Here is a 19,507-nt window from a genome sequence, read left to right as displayed (position 1 = left end):
AATGCAAAAGCTTGGGTAAGAGCATCATCGTGTTGCGCTTTACTTTTGGGCTATGTCCGGTAATCCGGCTTTCGCAAGAACAGCTTTTGTTGGCGATGTCGGGAACGCGCGAATACTCCTTCGAGCTGCCGCATGGTAAGGAGGACTTAGAAGTTTCATATTTGCTTTTGCACAATGTCCGTAAATACAAAGTCCAAAATAAATTTTGGATAAGAATAGGGCTTTTGTTATATTTACAAGCGTGTGTGGATGAACATGGCAATGCTTAGATGATAAAAACTAATTATATTAAGTCTAGACAATAAGCTTATTCTAATGGCTTCACAATGTTGCTTGTATGTAAGTTTTATGTCGAATATTAAGCCTAAAACCCTTAATGTGTTAGTATGTGGGATTAGTACATTGGAAAAGGACAAACTGGGGAAGCAACATTTACGTTTTCTACACATATGAAAAGTGGAGCATTTACTTGCTGATATATTGGCACCTGATGTTTCTGACCATTTGCTTATGCCATTTAGAATGTTCGAGCAGGAATTAATGACTTTGTAAAGATCTTTTAATTTAGAAAATATTAAAACATCATCAGCGTATATAAGGTATTCCACAGCGGTATTAGAAGCGATAATTGAGCTAATATCGTTAAATGCTATGGTAAACAATGTCACTGAGAGAGGTGAACCTTGCGGTATACTATTAAAGGGCTATGTGCCTGTGTTTTGCAGTTATTAATGCTGACTGAAAACTTGCGGTTACTCAAAAAGGATTTCACGAATTTATATATTTTGTTTCCAATTTTCCAGCGCTTGAGTTGGTTGAGAACAACATGGATCCCGATTCTATCGAACGCTTTCTCAAAGTCTAAACTTAATACCGAAACGTGACCTGATGCTAATGCCGAGGATACGAAATGTTCGAAATATAAAAGCGACTCGTTAAAACCTATTCCTTTTTGGAAGCCAAATTGGCATGGACTAAGAACTCCATTTGCTTTAGCGAACCACAGAATTCGAACGGAAATAATCTTCTCAAGGATTTTGGACATGCAAGGGGGCAAAGAGATAGGTCTGAAGTTCGTGATGAGGGTAGAGGGTTTTTTTGGGTTTAGGGATAGGGACAATTAAGGCAGTTTTCCATTCTTGGGGATAAATTCTGGTCTTGAGTATTTCATTGTAAAGATTTACAAGTCTAATTTTGAGGACACCAGGTAGGTTATTTAATATTGCATAGGATATTTTATCCACTCCCGGTGTCTTTCCTGTCATTTTTGAAATCGTTGAATCGAATTCATATAGTGAAATTTGGGATTCCATAAGGGTAGCTTTGGCTGAAGGGTGTGGATTGAAATAGTTATCAGCTAACGTTTGGTTTTTCAGGGAATTGAAGGCAGGATCGAAGTTGGAGTCGTGGGAGTAGCTCGACCATGATTTGGCGAATTCTTCACCGATATCTGGTGAAGTATAGATCGGTCCTTGCTCATTATAGATAAATTGCATGCGGAAACGAGGGGAGCAGCCCGTCAGCATTCTTATATCTGACCATATTTGTTTAGGGCTTGAGGCAGGATTTATATTTGCTGTCAATTTTTCTAACGACTGTCTTTTGGCTGATTTTAGCTCTCTTTTGAACGCAGCATTCGCTTTTTTATAATTAATGAGGTTGGTGTCGGTCATGCGGTGCTTGTATTTGGCTCACAGTTTTTGCTTGTTATTTCTTAAGATGGTAAGTAGGTTGGACCAGTATGGTAATTTGGCGGAAAATGTTTTTGTGTTTGTTTGCGGTATTGTACGGTGTGCTGCCGAACGAATTATTGTTTTAATACTAGCAGCTTCTGCGTTGATGTTTTTTGATACCGGTTTATTGTTCGATAGGATTACGGAGAAAGAATGAAATCTTTCCCAGTCGGCTTTGTCTGTTAAAAATTTTGATCGTGGCTTGATTTCGTACCAATCGGGGATGGAAAATGTTGTTATAAGGAGAAAATGGCCACTGTTGTGGAATTCGTCTAATGTTCGGGAGGAAAGGTTGGGAGCTATGAAACTGGATGCAAGGATTATATCAGGATGGGTGAAGGTTTGGTGTGTGGAAAAATGTGTAGGTAGGCCATCGTTTAAGACAATAAGGTTTTGGCTCAAAATTATATCTTCCATAGTCTGTCCTCTTCTATTAGAATGTCCAGAGCCCCACAATGGGCTCCAGGCTTTGAAGTCGCCTAGGGCTATAATTGGGGTGGAAAATTTATTAAATATATCGGTAAGCTCTTTGCAATTAAAGTTTTGGCTTGGAGGAATGTAACAATTAATTAAAGTGATATTTCTTCAAATATCTATCTGAATGGCTAGGCAGGAAATATTTGATGAGACATGATTTAAGGATTTTTTTATAAACAGAGCGATGCCCTGTTTACAAGTGGTATTTTGGGGGAAATTGTGAAAGTAGCTATTATATTTATTGGGTGCGTACGCTGTTTTGTTGAACGGAATATGTGTTTCTTGCAGCGCGACAATTGCTGGGTTGAATTCATTGATTAATATGTTTAAATCTACGTAGTTATTAAAGAGTCCATTAATGTTCCATTGTATAATTTTTATCATTTATTATTCTTTTTGGGATGGGTTTCTGTATTCACAGGCGGGAAAGGGGAGGTGGGAAGCTGGGAGGAAGTAAGTTGCGAAAAAAATGAGAAAATGTTAGGGTTTGTAGTGTAGTAATCGACTGAGTTATTTTGTGCGTAATCAACAGGGTTATCGGTGTTTGCGTTATATTCTTTTTCGTTCAATGTGGTGTTAATGTTAGCATTGATGCTATTAGAAAATATTTGCTCGGTTTGTGGGTTACTTTTGTTATAGTTGCTGGTGGAGGCGAGATGAGTCCTAACAGTGGGAATAGGTGATGCTGGCTTGTATGTTGTATTTGTTGTATTTTTGCTATTTTCTTTTGTGGTATTATTTGTTTTGACATTATTTAAATTGTTGATGTTTGTGGAGATTTGTTCTGCTTGGTGATTACTTACGTTTGATGTGTTAATATTGTTTTGTTGATTACTACTAGTCTTTTTTGTTACGTTAGCGAAAGAGGAGGAAGATTCATTGAGAGTGGGGGGTATTTGCATTCTATGTATTCTTATAGCCTCGCGCATGCTCCATTTTTTGTCAGTTTTTATTGTAATAATTTGCCTCATTTGGGTGAATTTTGGGCAAGATTTACTGGAGGCAGCATGATTGCCTGAGCAATTTGCGCAAAACGTACGAGAGCATAGTGTTGGCGTGTGAGGTGGAAGTGCACATAAATCGCATACTGGGGTTTTGTTACATCTCTTAGTTGTGTGCCCAAGAATTTGACAACTTTTACACCTCATTGGGTTTGGGTAATAAGGCCTTACTTTAGTAGTGTACCATGAGACGTCTATCTTTTCTGGCAACTGATACAAGTCGAATGTGAGCAACACGACTCCACTAGCAACAGTTTGACCATCATTACGTTTAAGAAATTTATATACTGACACAACACCTTGATCTTTTAAATTCTCAATTATCTCTGTTTCTGGTATTTCGTTTAGGCAAGGTGCATAAATGGTGCCCTTAGAATTGTTGAGATTATGGTGCATTTCGATTTTCACATCGCAAACTAAAATTAATTTAGTTGTAGCGAGAAATTTTCTTGCAACTGCATCATTTTTAACGAACAACAGGAGGCTGCCGTCTCTGAGACTTGAGATTTCTATTTTTTCCGTGGAAATGTTTTTTAAAGCCTTGTGTACGGCAAAGCAAGAGTATTTATTTAATAGTTTAATTGAATTTATTGCGCTAGCCACAAGGTATTTCGGGTTATCTTTTTTTATTGAAGGCAGAGTAGGAAATATTTCTTTGGTTATTGATTGTGTGTTTTTTTTCTTTTTGGTTTTGGACTTGTAGATAACAGGGCAAACCCGAGGGGAGGTCCCTGAAGGGACATATTAATTTGTCCTACCACCGAGAGCAGTAATAATACGCTTTTCTTACCAAATAAAAATCAAATATAAGTAATTCACACAAGGCGTGAAAAAAAAACACTCACGAATAGAATGCGAAAGAGAATTCACCGATACCACTGTTGAGCACAACCGTATGCTTTAAGTGTCAGTCGATCACAATATAATCAGTAAACAACCTTCGGTGAATTTGGCGACTGCCTTCCTCGGGGATGAATATGCTAGGGATGAAATTATTGGTACACACGCCTTCCAAGCACGCAGGATTGCTTTTAATTTTCTAAACGATTTAAATTATACGCATTTGAGAATTGATACAAAAGTACTACGGATTGTAAATTTTTGTTAACTATGAGGTGAATGAAAATTTTCAACCCGGCCTGATGGTTTGATTTTATTACTAAGGCTTCTAATAAATTCATGGCTTTTAGTTCTAGAAGAATAAATGTCAGTAAAGACAAGTCTTTTTTGTATAATTTCTGATTTTAATTGCTCAACTTCTTTTGAACCAGAGCAACTGTCAAAAATTTCCAGCAGTAAAAAGTTACGAATTGGCACAGCAGAAATGTAAATTTTTCTCGCCATAATAAAAAATTTTCAACATGGAACTTTACTACTAATTGACATGAAATTACTATCTCAACGCTCGGAGCGCTGCCACTGGGGGCCTTTGCCAACTGATTAAAAAGAGAAAATTTGGAAAGACCAAACAAAAATTTTGAGATTTCTCGTTGTGAATGCGAATGCCATAGTTTTTACCTAGCTTGTGGGACTACGCAAAATTTTGACAGCTTGTAAATATGTATACATATAAAGTTGTTGGCGGTAATAAGGAGTCAAAATTAAAATGGAGAAAAGAACAAAAAGCGTAGGTTAGTTGTCAGTTATAAAATAAATCCAATTTATTTGCGAATATTTGTTTATTCTTTTTATTGAAAGGCAACCACTCGGAAAAGCTTGTGTTAATTATATTGATAACAGAACCTGGCAGCTCGCACGTTGTCTAAATTCTCAAGTAACATAAAGTCCACAAAAGAATAAGTACGCCATGTATAAATTTTAACAATACACAAAAATAGAGCTTTCGCACGAGTGTTTGTTTGGTTTTTCAACACCATTTATAATTTTCTTTTAATAAAATCACGATTTGACAAATACTTAAATTTATTTATCTAATAATAATACAGCACACAACCCTGAAATCTAAGAAAAAGTCTGAGGAAGGCAATTAAATAGCAGCACACAACCCCGTGCCTTCCTCAGGAGTGAATATAACTAAAACAACAACGACTACTACAACAAAAACCCAAAAAGGTTGGTTACTGTCTATACTGTGCAGTCGATGACTGATATATGTAAATATTACTTCGTTCGAAATCAGGTATGCTTTTCTTATATGTATAAAGTGCGGAACACATTGAAAACGACGAGCTACGAACCACAGCTGTCAAATTATTTTACCACGTATTCTTATGTAGATAATTATTTTGGCGACGACACGGCAACAATGCGACTAGCCAAAAATGTAGCTGTGGCCAGATTACATCTATTTCTTTTTTGACAGACGACATAGGCTTGTCTTCTTCTTCTGGCAAATTGTCATTGGGCTTTGCAATTTGTTTTGTTTCGCACGCGTCTGTAATTTTTACAAGCTGTTTTTATTAAGCATTTTAAAGTTTTAACATGGAAATTGATGAAATTTTAATTGAGGAAGTGCGCCATCGCCCAGTAATATACGATTTGGGCCTGGCAGATTATAAAAATCTGCGAAATCGCCTGGAGGGAGGTCGCTTCAAATGTTCATTTAGACGGTAGGTACTTAAAATTTAAATTTAATTTGTGTATTTTAATTGTTAAGTTAATTTATAGAGGCAATGTGCAAAAAGCGGTAGAAGGGGCTGCGAGACTGCTATAAACGCTGCAAAAGAATGGAGCTGTGCACATCAGGAAGCGGTGCTGAAACTCGTCGGCGTAAGTGGAGGTATTTGGAGGCGATGTCTTTTCTGGGCAATGTTACAAGCACCAGAACGTAAGTACATGTACATTTAATTGTATGCTAAAAAAGACTGTTTTTAAAAGTGCATTGTTTATATTTGTTTTAGAAAAATTGGAAGCATACCCGAGGAGCTTGTAGTTATTGACGAAGAAAGCCCCACAGCGGCAGAAACACCGCCGTATAGTTCACGGGTACGAAAGGTAAGATTATTTTGATTTTGATTAGCTTCGGAGAAGTGGATTTCCTACGTAGCTAGTGGCACTAGCGCCGGGCATCTCCAGCTTTTCCAGTGTCAATGTTGTTAACAGTGTCCAGTGTCGTTAGTGTCCAGAATTACAAGTAACTCGCATCGACCATATCACCAGTGTCCAGAGTAACCATTTTGTGAATGTTGGTTGCTTCCTAATTGAGAGTTTGTAATATACATATACATATATGTATGTAAGTAAATGCAATTTCGTCTAAAGTGCTGCATATACTTTCCTCCGCTTTTTGCATAAAGAATGCATGAAATTATAATAAAAGTGGGTGATCATTCTCATGTTGTTCCACCATTTATTTACCTACATATATATCACAAAATCTCAACTGGGAAATAACTAACATCGATACGAGTTAACATTATTGACAATGGAAAAGCTGAAGATGCCCGGCGCTAGTACTTAAGTCGATCTTGTAATGCTGTTGCATCATTGAACACACGAACAAACCCTTTTTTTGTTATAGATATATATTGTTTAAATGCTAGTATACATTTGCTATTTCAAATACGAAGACGAGCGGGACAAATTCGAGGCATTGATAGACCTGGCGGCTTCAAACATAACTCAAACTTGCTCCGAGTTCTGCGTGGAGAGGAAGGAGCAGGATAGCACCGAGCTACATTTTGTTAGTTTGGCCAAAAAGGTGAAAGAAGCCGGTTTGCCAACAAGTGTAGTGAACTGGATTGAGGCCAAAGTTTCTGCTATGGTATTCTCGGAAATAGAAGCTCACTCGGAAGCATTAGAAGCCCGATTTTATAATGAGCATATATGTATGATTAGAGAATAATTTAATGTTTTGCTTTCCCTCTACTAATTTTCAACTTTTTTTTATCAGAAGAAACTAAATAACAAGGCGAAATTTATATGTACATACACAGTAAATATGCAAGTATATATAAAAATATATACGTACGTAGTTTAGTATATGCGTGTATGTAAAAACATATTTGGAAAGGAAAATTGAGCATGCATATATCTGTGTCCACAAGTCATAACAGGCCAACTCGTAGGCATCATTTTTAAACGTTTAAATCTCTTAATTACATGAGCCTTTTGTTTATAATTTAATCCTGAACTCAAACTCCACTAATATGCTGACATTGTGTTAAAGAAAATTAGCTGTACCCCGTTTCCTCGATTTTTGGCAGCGTTTTAAAATATATACCTAAACTTAGTATATGTATTATATATATGTTTTTCGCGTACGCAAAAACTTGTAAAGTAGGGGAAATTAAGAGAGCAAAGTGACATTTCATTTTGAGGGGAGCTGCTGGTTTCTGCTGGAAAAATTTTTGCTAACAGCAATTTGCCAACAGGAAAACAGCTGATCAAAAACAGCTCGTTAGCATTTACGCAAATCACAAAATTGAATTTGATGGTTTGGAAGTTAAAAATTACAAAATCCGACTAATTAAACTTGTAAGAAATAAGTAGTTATTTGTTTAATCAATAAACTGGTCAGTATAACACTTTGTGATGACTTTTCGTACGTTTAAAATTTTACACTTTTGAATGTAAACAAAAATTATATCAGCTGTTCGTCTAACTTGCAAGTTTCAGCAAATTTTCTGTTCGCGTACTATTTTGGATATTTCTCTCTTGTGAGAGAACAGATGACATTTCGCCGGAATTTGGCAGTTGGTTGGTTTTTACTCGAGATTTTAAACGAACGCACCTATTTTCTTCCATAAAAAGTATGTTGGACGTTTTTTTGTAAATGGAGAAAATTAGCAACACCTTCAACAAAAAAAAAAAACTCCAAAACAACAGTGGGTGGGTGCAAGGATAAAACTCACACCTTATTGTTCTAAAATCAAATAAACTATATTTTTATAAACAAATAATTAAAACTAAATAATATGTAGATAAATGGTAAAATCTTTTCAATATGTGAGTGTCGTAAAGTTATGTTCAGCACTTTACTGTTATTGCAATATTAAAATTTAAGTTGTTTGGTTAAGCTTGTAGCATTATTATAATTATTATGATTGTGGGACAACTATTTTTAATTTATTAAAATGTCAAAATGTTATATAGTAAATAAATCTGTACTAGAAATTTTATCAACTAAAAGTTTTATTTGAAGTGTACGCAAGAATATGAAGTATTTATGGATTCAGGACTAGGAAAAGGTAAGAACTTTGTTTTTGAGGTATTTATGAACGAAACGATATAAACTAAAAGATTTTGTGAATGAAAAAAAAAGTTATATATACGACTTATACGAGTTTTTTTATATTTATACACTGTTATTATTTAAGAAATCTTTAAGTTTATTGCGCAAGTGAAATGCGTTGGAAGATGATCGATTGGCGAATCCTTGATGGACTGATTCCAACGGATTTATTTCGCTTCTCCAACGACCCTGATACTCATGACTATTATCGGAACGGTCAACTAAATCTAGCGTAAAATAATTTCTGTCGTGTTGTAACATTAAAAACTTATGCAGTACAATTGTTGCCAAAACGATTTTGTCTACGTTCTTCGGACAAGCATGTATGTTGGTGTGTAAGATCCTCCATCGATTAGCCAAAATTCCGAAACAATTTTCAATGTGGACGCGAGCTTTCGACAACGTTGCATTAAACTTGTCCTTATCTGCTGGTAAACTGTGGCCCGGAAATGGTCGCATCAGATTACTTTTTAGCGGAAACGCGCTATCACCAACGAAATAGTATGGAAAACGTCCCGCTGTACCAGGCAAATTAGCGTCACTAGGAACATCAATGGTTCCATTTAATATTTGTTTTCCAAAAGCACTTCTAGCTAGAACACCAACGTCACTTTGACTACCTAGGGCCCCAACGTCCACGTAGGTGAACACGTAGTTTGCATCGCATGCTGCCAACAAAACTAAGCTATACGTTTTTTTATAATTATAATTGTCGCAGCACGCCCTTTCTACGGTATAACGTCGACGCTTAAACGCTCATATGTACATATGTCTGCGCATCTCTATGTACATACATATGTACGAACATAAAGCCAAAGTACATACATGGATGCAGTTATTACATTTCTTATTTGTATCCTTACTATTTGTTTGTATAAAATTACCGCACTGCGTCATTCTTCTCTGCCTTTATGTGCACATTCGCATGAGCTTTGCAATTAACCGTTCGCGCACCGAGAAAGATAGGTTTATGCAGTGCGAAGCGCACTCAATTCAATCTGTTAGCCGCCGTCATGCAAAGAAGAAGGACACACTGCGGTAAGTAGTAACATCATTCTATTACATATTCAAACTTGTAATTTGTTAATTTCCACATAGAAATAAACCAGCCCTTGCGCCATATTTGTAGCCAGCCTGATTAAGGTTAAATTCGCAAGCGTTTTTATCTACTGAGAACGGCGGTTAACATCTTTATTTCGCAGTAAATCGGCATCTACGCTCGTAGTAGTGGCAGTTTCCTGCATAGTGTCTACAGCAATTCGAAGCGACTTTGCCATACGTCGAACATCTGCCTTAATTCGTGCTTACTTGTCATCGTGAATTGCCTGCAAGATGACACGCGACCCTCCACGCCGAGTCACTCGCTCCAATACGGAAAGCGAGTCCAACGTCGATGGCGATGCAGCCGCCAGTGAAAGGAACACCACTGCAGTAAACCAGACTTCTGCTGCCGAAACATATGTTACTGCGACGACCAGCGGAGCCCCAGCTAGGGGCACTCCCGCAACCGCCGGAGCTGCTAGTATCTCAGACAGGGATGGTAGCGATACAGCTCCCACTGCAGCCGGATCCATTAAGGTTACTACAGGCAAGGAGCCAAGCGAAGCCGCTCCTGCTGCTGTAGGAGCCACGAAGAATTTCCCAGCCAGGGAACCTAGCATCGCCGCTCCCACCGCTGCCGGAGCTATTAAGATGGTCCCAGCCAGGGAATTTAGAGACGCCGCCCCTGGTACCGCCGGAGGTGCTAAAATGGCCCCAGCCAGGGAGCCCAGTGTTGCCGCTCCCAATGCCACTGGGGCAACTAAGAAGGTTCCAGCATCCAAAACTGCCGCAGCTCCCACAAGCTCGTCGTCCATTATCACATCTCGACAAGAAAGTGACCTTCTCACCATGGAAATAGCCTTGCTGGAAAGCGCTTTGAAGGAACGTGATATGCAAAACGAAATTCTGAAAGTGGCGCTCCAGAATAATGGTGGTACCGGTAGTAGCACCGCCCCTGCATGCGCTGACGTAGCCGCGGAGCGGTCGCCCTCGTTGCTATTAACGCAACCGTTATCCGTGCAGCCGGTAACCGTACATGCAAATACGGGACCAACATTTGCCAACATCCGTTATTCGCTTCCAGCCAGTACAGCTACTGTGCATAGCCCAGCCAACGGGACATCGGCCACTTGCAGCACCTCGTCGATAGCAGGTAATCTATACGATGCCTCAACCGCTTCCGTCAGTGTACCAACCTCTCACCACTCATCCAATATGCAATTCGTACAGGTTGAGAAGCAGCTCGCATTCAAATGTTGCAGTACCTGCCTCTCGCACCACCATGTTTCGTAGTTTCTTTACCATAGTATCTTGTATGGTTTTTAATAAACTCCCTAAAGCTATTCAAGTCATTAGAAGGTTAACCGTCTTCCTTAAGGCAGTGAAATCGTGGCTTCTCGGCTTCGAACATGACGACATGGAAGTTCTGCTGCGGCCTTTAACATGATCGCTTTTTCTACTTAAATATTGCAAAAAATTGTATTGCTACTCTTCTGTAATTTTTATCTGGTAAATTTAATTGCAAATTGATTTTTGGATAATCCATATTCCTTTTTTGTTTACAACTATTTGTACCCCACAATACTCAACATCTAATTATATATATTAAGAATATGGCGTTATCTCTGTCCATTTATTGGGACACTCAACGCCATTAACTATTATCTTATTAAATTAAGTTTTACTAATGTATCTGTGTATTTGATGTATCAAATTTAATTGTTTTAAGATAATAATGAATAAAACTTACTTACTTACTTACTTACTTATTTCAACCCGTTTCCGCCAACATAAGTCACGGGAATATGCAGTACATGTCATACGGTTCGATCATGCCAAGAAAAATTATCGATTTACCAGATTTCAGTGGAAGGGCCGAAGACTGGCCTATATTCCACACAGCATTCGTGGAGTCAACTGCAGCTTACGGCTACAGCAACTTCGAAAATAACCAGAGGCTACGGAAGTGTCTAAAAGGCGAGGCACGTGAAGTGGTGAAATCTCTGCTGATTCACCCCAGCAATGTAAGCTGCATCAGTTGCAGTCGATCAGTTGCAATTCAGATTTGGCCGGCCGGAGCAACTTATACGCAGTCAGCTATCCCAAGTGCGTGAAATCCTCCCTATCTCCGAAAATGCAGTCCAGTGCAGAAACTGATTCCGTTTGCCACGAAGGTGAGGAACATTTGTGCCTTCCTTCAGTCTGCCAACGGTGAGCATCAGCTTTCCAATCCGACACTCCTCGATGAACTTACTTCCAAACTACCAACAAGCAAGCGAGTCGAGTGGGCTATGGTTGCTGCTAAAGTAAAGCCTCGGGCTACAGTGATGCACTTCAGTGAATGGCTAAACTCACTTGCCAACGTGATCTGTACCATTTACGATGAAGAGCCCGGACGTGATTCGAAACGCCGAGTAGTCCTGCACGTCGACAAAAAGCAACAGACACGAAGGTGCCCAATATGCCAGGGCGCCCACAAAGTGTTTGAGTGTAAAGGTTTCATTGAGGCAACAGTGGCAGACCGATGGAGAGAGGCCGAATCACGACGCTTATGTTTCGCGTGCCTTCACGCTGGTCACGCTACACGAGATTGTCATCGACGGAAACAATGCGCCATCAATGGATGCCCTAGAATGCACCATAAACTGCTACACGAGGTCTCCAACAACAACGTAAAACCAGTACCATCTCCAAGTCACGACGTAAGAGACACACAAGCGCAGTCAGCGCAACGAGTACTCCAACGTCAGCTTTCGAACGACGCAGAAGCCGCTGTTCTCAGCTGCTCCGCTGACGCATTTGAAGGTAGACTCCTGTTTCGTATTCTTCCAGTCACTTTGCATGGAAGAAACAAGCGCGTCGTACATACGCACTGCTGGACGAAGGTTCCTCAGTCACAATGCTAGATGAGACACTCGCCCAAGAGCTGGGTCTGCATGGGCAACCACAACGCCTCAGCATACAATGGGTTGGTGGACGGTCAGCCCAAGAGCCTTCAGTTGTGGTGGACTTATTTATACAAGCTTCGGAACGTATATGCGGTGCCAAACCTACAGTTACCCTCGCAAAGTTTATCCAGAGCTGACTTGCATAGCGACGAAAAGTACTTGTGTCAGTTGCCGGTTCAGCCATACACCGGAGTGACGCCAAAACTCCTCATCGGTCTCGACCACTGCCACCTAGGTTTGCCATCAACTACGCTGAGGATGAGAACAAATGGTCGATTTGTCGCCAATACTGAACTGGGCTGGGTGGTGTTTGGGCCAACCAGCAGAAGCCTGTCAGCAACGCCCTCGTGCCTACTAGTCAATAATGTGGCGGATGAGTCGCTGCATGAGCTGGTTGGAAACTACTTCGCCCTCGAAACTTTCGGGGTGCGGCCGTCGCCACCAATCGAAAGCGCAGCAGACATTCGCGCAAGGTCTATCTTGAGTTCGGTCACACGTCGTGTTAGGGGCAGGTTCCAAACAGGTCTCATCTGGAAGCGAGACGACGTCCATCTGCCTAACAGCTACTCCATGGCACTAAGGAGATTAGTGGGTGTCGAGAAGCGCATGGACCGAGACGCAAACTTCGCAGCAGCGTATAAGGCAACGATGGAGTCATACACCGAAAAGCGTTATGCGCGTAAGCTTGAGCCAGCGGAAGCCTCGATGGTGACATCTCACACCTGGTACTTACCACATTTCGCTGTGGTGAACCCTAACAAGCCATCGAAGCTTCGAATGGTGTTTGACGCCGCGGCCGAGGACGACGGCGTTTCTCTGAACTCTATGCTGCTAAAGGGTCCGAAAGAGTACCGGCCTCTGCCATCGATTCTTTTTCATTTCCGCGAAGGAGCAGTCGGCGTGTCGGGCGACATTAAGGAAATGTTTCACCAATTGGTGATGCAGCCTGAAGACAGATGCGCCCAGCGGTTTCTCTGGCGCGACGGTGACTCTGGAAGACAAGCCAAAGTATACGAGATGTGCGTCATGACGTTTGGTGCTGTTTGCTCGCCATGCGCAGCGCACTACGTCAAGACGCGAAACGCACTTGAACATCGCCATAACTCCACAAGCCGAGCCGTACAAGCAATTCTGGACTACCACTACGTGGATGACTTCGTGGATAGCTTCGACACCCTTGATGAAGCTATCTCCATTGCTAAAGAAGTTCGAGCTATCCACCTGGACGCCGGACTTGAGCTCCGGAATTTCACCTCCAATTCGCCAGAGATAGTTGCGGCTTTGGGTGGTGCTGAAGCTACCAAACCGATTTCAAGCAAAGAGGGCCTGGTGACCGAGAAGGTACTCGGTCTTTACTGGCAGCCGTCAACAGACAAGTTCAAATTTAACTTGCAATTTAATAAAGTCGACCCAGAGGTAATGGCCGGTACTAAGCGCCCAACCAAACGAGAACTCCTTAGCGTGGTCATGTCGGGTTTCGACCCGCTAGGTTTTCTAAGCCACTTCGTCATCGGCGCTAAATTGCTTATGAGAGAGGTATGGAAACAAAATACGCGCTGGGACGAACCACTGCCCGACAACGCTGCAACTGAGTACGCCGTCCCCAGATTCTACTTCGGCCACGGTAAGCTACAAAATTTGCAGCTCCATATTTTTGTTGACGCCAGCGAAGACGCCTTTGCCGCTGTCGCTTACTGGAGAGCCTCCTACCAGAACGAGGTGAGTGCCAGCTTCAACTGCGCGAAAACTAAGTGCGCTCCTCTGAAACCGCTCACGGTACCGAGGCTAGAGCTGCAAGCGGCCGTCTTGGGGACCCGTTTAATGTAGACGATCCGTGAAGAACACTCCGCTGTCATAAATGACTGCCTTCTTTGGACCGACTCAACAACAGTGCTGAAGTGGATCCGCAGTGAGCACCGACGGTACAAGCCGTTTGTGCAGCACCGTGTGGCTGAAATACTGGCCGCCACAAAGGCCTCGAACTGGAGGTGGATACCTACTGCGGAGAACCTAGCCGACGAAGCCACGCGTTTCAGCAGTGAAGTTGATTTCGCGCCGAATGCCCGCTGGAGTCAGGGACCAACTTTTCTATGCCGAGAAGAAGGGTACTGGCCCAATGACGCGACCTTCGCCATTCATCACGACGAACACGACGAGGAGCTCCGACCTAAATATGCTATGGTCATCGTAAGTAATCTTGTAGATTTCACACGCTTATCCACATTCAACAGACTGGTGCGGACGACAGCTTGGGTTCTCAACTTTATCGGTCTTTGCCGCCATCGCAACTCAGCCGAGCGTCGCTATGGGCTGACAGCAGTTGACGTCGAAGCAGCGAAGTTATTTGTATGCCGTCTAGTACAAAATGAGCGTTTTGGTCCAGAGATTCAGCAACTTAAAGAAGGGCGAGATGTCGCACGCTACAGCTCACTACGCCAACTCTCGCCGTATATCGATGAGGAAGGTACCCTTCGCGTTCATGGACGCATTGATGCAGCCAGCTGGCTCCCAATGAGTACAAGACGCCCCATCATTTTGCCGTCTAAGCACGCTTTCACCAAGCTGTTCGTAGCTCACCACCACAAGCTGATGCGCCATCAGAACACCGAGGCTACAATTTGCGCCGTCCGTTAAACATACTGGATACCTCGACTACGTAGCCTGTTACGAAGCGTTATTTCCAGCTGCCAAGTGTGCCGCCTCAATAAGGCTGTCCCTATCGCGCCACTAATGGGGCCTCTGCCAGTCGATAGGCTTACCGCATACGTGAGGCCATTCAGTTACGCGGGTCTGGACTACTTCGGGCCGCTCACTGTAACAGTTCGCCGAAGCACAGAAAAGAGATGGGTGGCGCTATTCACCTGCCTCACCGTGCAAGCCGTCCACCTGGAACTAGCCCACGATCTGAGCACAGATTCGTGTATAATTGCAATCCGCAATTTTATAAATCGGCGCGGAGTACCAGTTCGCATAAGGTCCGACAACGGCAAGAACTTTGTTGGGACAAACAATGAAGCCAAGCGCTTCAACGAAGTCTTTGATTGTCTCCACGTGCAGGACGAACTAACGCAAAGAGGCGTCAAATGGGTGTTCAACGCGCCCTTCAATCCTTCCGCAGGTGGTGCCTGGGAAAGGATGGTGCAGTCGGTCAAGCGAGTACTGCGTCACACGCTTAAAGAAGTATCGCCTCGAGAACACACTCTCAACTGCTTCCTTATCGAGGCGGAAAACGTCATAAATTCGCGCCCACTTACGCATCTGCCTATCTCCGTTAACCAGGAACAGCCGCTGACACCGAACGACTTCCTGCTGGGAGCTCCAAACATAGCACAGACACCGAGCACAATAGACGTCATAGAGGGCACGCTCGTCTTGCGTCAACAATGGCGCATAGCGCGCCAATTAAGGGATCACTTCTGGAAGCGGTGGATATCCGAGTATCTGCCCACATTGACGCGGCGAGTTAAGTGGTGTGAGAAAACAACGCCGTTAAAGGAAGGCGATCTAGTTTTTATTTGCGAACCTAACGTGCCGCGGAGAGAATGGTTTCGTGGCAAAGTGGAGCAGCGGTATCCTGGACGTAATGGCGAAATTAGGCATGTAGATATCTGTACCTCTGCCGGAACGAAACGGCGTGCCGTTTCCAAGCTTGCCATCTTGGACGTGGAAAATGGTGAATCGGACCGATTCACGGGGGCGGGGATGTCGCAGCACGCCCTTTCTACGGTATAACGTCGACGCTTAAACGCTCATATGTACATATGTCTGCGCATCTCTATGTACATACATATGTACGAGCCAAAGTACATACATGGATGCAGTTATTACATTTCTTATTTGTATCCTTACTATTTGTTTGTATAAAATTACCGCACTGCGTCAATCTTCTTTGCCTTTATGTGCACATTCGCATGAGCTTTGCAATTAACCGTTCGCGCACCGAGAACGATAGGTTTATGCAGTGCTTAGCGCACTCAATTCAATCTGTTAGCCGCCGTCAAGCAAAGAAGAAGGACACACTGCGGTAAGTAGTAACATCATTCTATTACATATTCAAACCTGTAATTTGTTAATTTCCAAATAGAAATAAACCAGCCCTTGCGCCATATTTGTAGCCAGCCTGATTAAGGTTAAATTCGCAAGGGTTTTTATATACTGAGAACGGCGGTTAACAATAATATAACGAACCACTATTTCGCGGGCGGGTTATGTTGACATGTTTTCCGTCAATTGCTCCTAAGCAGTTTGGCATGCCGGTCTTGACGTAAAACTTTTGCGCGATGATTTCAAACTCTGCTGGTGAAGGAGGTGAAACGTATATCGCATGAAGCTCGTCCCAAATAGCATCGCACGTTTCAAAAATAATTTTGCGAACTGTCGACAAACCTAACTTGAATGCCCAGGCTAGAATTTGACAATTGCATCTTTGAGCCAAGTGACTGCAATTATTGAAAGAAGAAGGATTTTAATAGTAACGTAATATGCGCAAAAATATTGGAAAAAGGTTTTTTCTTAACAGCGGTGGTCCCTCGGCAGGCAATGGCAAACCTCCGAGTGTATTTCTGCCATGAAAAACAGCTTCTCATAAAAATACAATCGCCGTTCGTAGTCGGCGTAAAACTGTAGGTCCCTCCGCTTTGTGTGACAACATCAAGGCGCACGCCACAAATCGGAGGAGAAGCTCGGCCAAACACTAACATATGTGTACGCGCCAATCTATTATTATTATTATTATTAATATGCGTGTCTTTAAGATTATTTATTTGCTTACAATAATTGCATCTTTGAGCCAAGTGACTGCAATTATTGAAAGAAGAAGGATTTTAATAGTAACGTAATATGCGCAGAAATATTGAAAAAAGGTTTTTTCTTAACAGCGGTCGTCTCTCGGCCGGCAATGGCAAACCTCCGAGTGTATTTCTGCCATGAAAAACAGCTTCTCATAAAAATACAATCGCCGTTCGAAGTCGGCGTAAAACTGTAGGTCCCTCCGCTTTGTGTGACAACATCAAGGCGCACGCCACAAATCGGACATATGTGTACGCGCCAATCTATTATTATTATTATTATTATTAATATGCGTGTCTTTAAGATTATTTATTTGCTTACAATAATGTTACGGCCAATCGTGTTTCGGGATTTATGGCATGCCTATTCGAGAACCGTTGCAACCTTTCTTTTAGCAACGACAACAACAAATCGAAATTAGCAACGCTCATTCTGGTTGATTTATAGAAATGCTCCTCACCTTTCGATTTAAGTTGTTGGACGCATGTCAAATAAAAACCCTCCTTCTCCCGAGTCAAATTTACTGGGCGTACCCACCACCTCCTCTTGCTTGCTTTATGAACACGCTCGTACGCTTTGTAAACCAATTGGACGATGCGCGTCATTTTGGTTATTGAAGCCACAAAATTTACTAACTGGGCTGAATGGCTCATTTTTAAATATTTTTACAAAATTTTTTAAATGTTTAAACACAAATTCGCAACACAGTTCGCGACCAATTTTTGGAAAACTTAACAGCGAAAGCAAAATACAAAGCAGAAAATAATAATATTAACAGAGCTAAATCTCACGAGACGTTTGGAATGTTAATTAAATATGAATATTGATGATTTTTGTGATATTTTGGGTAAATTTCAAATAGAAAACCCAAAACTGTTAGATTTTTTGTAAAAATAATTTTTTTAGTAAACAAATTAAATTTTTTTTCGTTGATTTGTACAAGTAACATGCAAATAAATCGAAAATATTATATAACATTTTCCGATCTTTGTAATATTTTATTAATGATTGCAAATAGAAAACTCCCATAAGTGTTTGTGTTTTTTGTGAAAACATTTTTTTGACAAAAAAATTCTTTTTTCGGGTTATTTCTACAAATATTGTAAAAATAAATCTAAATGTTATATAGAATTTTTTTCGATTTTTCTGATATTTTGTTAGATTTTCAATTATAAAACTTTTTTGGTGTTGGACGTTTTTGTAAATAGATTTTTAGGGAAAAAAAATTATTTCTTTTCTGTGATTTATACAAACAACGTTAAAACAAATCGAACATATTATATAATACTAGCTTACCCGGCGAACTTCGTCCCGCCCAAAATTTTTTAATATTTGGTCCAACGTTTTCGCCAGCAATTCACGTTCACGTTTGGTTTTGTGGTCGACAGAAGGCATATCCTCCATTACCGTCTTAAATAACCGGGAAGAAGTCCTTGCGGCTCGATAGTGAATCGTTCTTGAATCTTTATAGTCTAGTTGGTTGCAATTTCCAAACTGGTGAGTATCATTGATCCACATTCTGTTTAGTCAACGTAAAGCAAGGACCGCAGGGTCAAGGTGCAGGAATGGTATTTTCAGGAATTGAAGTCAGAAGTCCAAGCCTTAATTTAAGCCTAAGTGGAAGTTTTCTTAATTGCGGTAGGTACACAAACTCCCCAAAATCAGTTTTTCCTGTTCAACAAATAACTATAAGCGATCATAAAGCAAAGGTGCAGGAATTTTGCAGGGATAGTAGCCGAGATTTTCTTTCTTTAATCTAAGCCTAAGTGGGAGGTTCTACCACCCTTTGTTTCTTTGCTAGAGCTTCTCAAATATTGCAAAATCGCAATTCTTTGACACTGACCTTGTTTTTCTTAAAATCTGGAGCTGACCGAAACTTTATGCTTACGTCAAAAACAGCGTTAACATTAGCTGCATCAAATTTGTTTCTATTTTTGATGGCGTGTGTTATAACTATTGTTAAATAGCCAATACCCTCATGTTTGCGGCGCCTTAAAACACCTTTCGAACTGTAAAACAATGACTCAATTCTAGTTTACGCATATCTATAATAGGGGTATCGAATTTCAAGCAAATCATGTCATCAATAAGAATTTTTAGAATAGATCGGTATCTGGTCCACCTATCACAAAAAGAGTATCTAATATTTTAACCCTGACAATAAGCTGCAATAGATCGGTATCTGGTCCACCTATCAGAAAAAATATCCTATATTTTAACCCAGACAATACGCTACCTACGTGCCAAATTTCAAGCAAAGCGGACCATAAATAAGACTTTTTCGAATGGATCCGTCCCTGGCCCACTTAACGGGAAAAATGAATC

The 19,507-nt window shown here is 41.2% G+C and overlaps 1 pseudogene; it reads right to left on the bottom strand.

Moving 5' to 3' along the window:
- Positions 1 to 2,212: 2,212 nt before the first annotated feature.
- LOC118745435 lies at positions 2,213 to 17,621 on the bottom strand (annotated as a pseudogene).
- Positions 17,622 to 19,507: the final 1,886 nt, after the last annotated feature.

This window comes from Rhagoletis pomonella, unplaced genomic scaffold (assembly GCF_013731165.1).
Source record: "Rhagoletis pomonella isolate Grant_MI unplaced genomic scaffold, Rhpom_1.0 Rhpom_scaffold_00009, whole genome shotgun sequence".
Lineage (NCBI taxonomy): Eukaryota > Metazoa > Arthropoda > Insecta > Diptera > Tephritidae > Rhagoletis > Rhagoletis pomonella.
This window is presented reverse-complemented; position numbering and strand designations above follow the sequence as displayed.